The sequence below is a fragment of the Syngnathus scovelli genome, unplaced genomic scaffold, assembly GCF_024217435.2.
Source record: "Syngnathus scovelli strain Florida unplaced genomic scaffold, RoL_Ssco_1.2 HiC_scaffold_51, whole genome shotgun sequence".
Classification (NCBI taxonomy): Eukaryota; Metazoa; Chordata; class Actinopteri; order Syngnathiformes; family Syngnathidae; genus Syngnathus; species Syngnathus scovelli.
Window position 1 is genome coordinate 62,501 of NW_026061615.1, and position 2,500 is coordinate 65,000.

The window sequence follows — 2,500 nt, forward strand, 5'->3', positions numbered from 1 at the left end:
TTGGGCGGACGGTTCCTCTCCCTGTGAGTCGATCTCTAGCATCTGGTAGGCTGGCTTGTGCGTTAGCTCTGCGCCCTGTTGGTAGGCCAGGTGCGACAATATGGAAGCAGGACCGAGATGACCCGAGACTACACAACGGCGGTAGTAACACCTAGGGGCAATAACCAGGGGTGGGGCTGTGGGAGTGTCATGTGGATGCCCTACTGATCTCACCTCTGCAAAACATGTTTCTCAAATCCTTTCCGAGATGCGAGCGAAGCCGTCTGGCTGAGCGGTGGCACAAGTGTGTTGCAGGCCACGTATCTCCCTGTTGATATCCTTTGGACTTGGCCAGGACCTTAAGGTCCTATACATGTACAATCCGTGCGGCAGGCTTGCGTGTTGGCCGCTGACTGGCTTTACGGGGGGTGAGTCTTACACTCTGTGGAAGGCCTCTCCTTTGTGGGTCAGAAGACGGTTACAACAAGAATTGGGGCGAGGCCGGACAGGCCTAGCTGGCTGCTGATCGGGGTTGATCCCGAGATAGTCCAGATAGTATAGAGAGACTCTGCACTTTCGAATGTTCTCATAGTAGTGAGGCCGTAGGCATGTCTGAGAATAAACAGACCGCCCAGGATTGCCGTTCTGGGTTATCAAAAGCGGCAGAGGCGCAGCTCGGAGAGGGGCTGTTGCTGCTCGGGCTACCTCCCCGTGACGTGCTTGAGGTTGGGCACGTGGACGGACAGCGAATCAACCTCTCCGGGGGCCATGGGGACCAACCACCGGAGGCATTGCCTGGGGTCCCCGAACGGCCTGTAGTCACTTCTACAGGCCACGGTTGCGAAAACTCCTTGGATGGAAAGTCCGTGCTAGCACACGTGCAGGATCAGAGTCACAGTCAGTCCGGCCGAAGGAGCGGGTGGACCCCGGCTGGCGAAGCTCTCGAGAACTCCTCAGCGGTGTCAATTGCCTCCGTCGTCTCGGTGATGAGAGTAGGGGCGGCGGGGGACGCGACGGCAGCGCAGCCTGTTCTAGAAAGTGATAGCAGCGATGAAGATGCGGGAGAGGGCCCGTCATCGCATAATGGAGTAACGACAGTGGTCCCGAACCATGTTTTGGTGCATCTGCCTCGAGAATCCAAAGAATGCCCTCTGTGTGGGGTGGACGTGGATGGCATTCGTAAGCTGGGGGCGCACTATGCCTCCCGGCATGCGGGTGTATCCGTCGTGTACGTCTGTCGCATGTGCGACAGGCGCAGTGAAAATAGTCATTCCATTCTGTGTCATGTCCCGAAATGTCGGGATGTGGGCGGGGTGGGTGACGTGCAGGGGATCGCTTGCGATCTTTGTGGACGGCGTTTTCGGACGGCTGTTGGAGTGTCCCAGCACATGAGGCAGGCCCACGCAGAGGAGTGGTTCGGAGTCTCGAAGGACCGGAGCCATAACACTAAGGCCAAAAAGATTAAAAAGACTGGGTGGAGTGATGATGAAGTGAAACGCCTCAAGATAATAATGGAGAAATGTAAAGACCACACGTATAAATTTGCAATAGCTGCCCGGTTGCTGGGTACGGGCAAGAACAGAGAACAGGTGAGGGGGAAGTGGGGTTCCCTGTGCGGCGGTACGGCAGGCAGTGCGTCCGGTGTGCGTAGGCACACCCCGGTCTCCGGGGTGGCGCCCCAGAAATGGACCTCTCCCTCGTCGCTTCCAGATCTGGTGGAGAATAAAGTTCTGGAAGTACTACAGTCGGGGGATGAGGAGCATCGGGCCACTGCTGGCTTAGTCAGGGAAGCAGGTCAGGAGCCTAAACTGATCGAGTCCTCTGCTTCTGATCTCATGAGGGCTCTTGGAGGTAAGGTCGTTTGGCCAAAGACGTCCGCGGGGTTGAGGCGAAGAGGTCAGGCCAAGAAAGGATGGGCGAGGCGTCTCGTCGAGCGAAAAACTGTGTTCTATCACCAACAGAGAGGCTTTTCTGAGGCGAGAAAGGGGCTGGCACGGCGGATCTTGGATGGTCTGACGCCCCTAAGGTGCGAGTTACCTATAAAGCCGGTGTATGAACACTTTAGAGAGAAATGGGAAACGGTTAAACCGTTTCATGGGTTGCCTGGCTTCCAAGTCGAACTAACCGCGAACAATGAGCCATTCTATCAACCAATCCTTGGGCCCGAAGTGGTGTCTAACTTGGCTAAGTTGGGAAAACGATCGGCGCCGGGACCAGACGGGATCAGGAAGCAGGCTCTTCTTGACTGGGATCCCGACGGCACGAAGCTGGCGAGGCTGTTCACAACATGGATGGTGCGTGGAGTTGTTCCCCAGGTCTTCAAGGAGTGCAAGACCCGGTTGCTACCCAAATCGGCTGACCCTAATGAGCTGGGTTCTGTATCAGGCTGGCGGCCTGTGACTATCGGGTCAGTCGTGTTGAGGTTGTTTGGACGGATAATAGCGATGAGGTTGACTCGAACCTGTCCTATTAGCCCCCGGCAGCGTGGTTTCGTCGCCGGCGCGAGTGGTTGCGAGGAAAA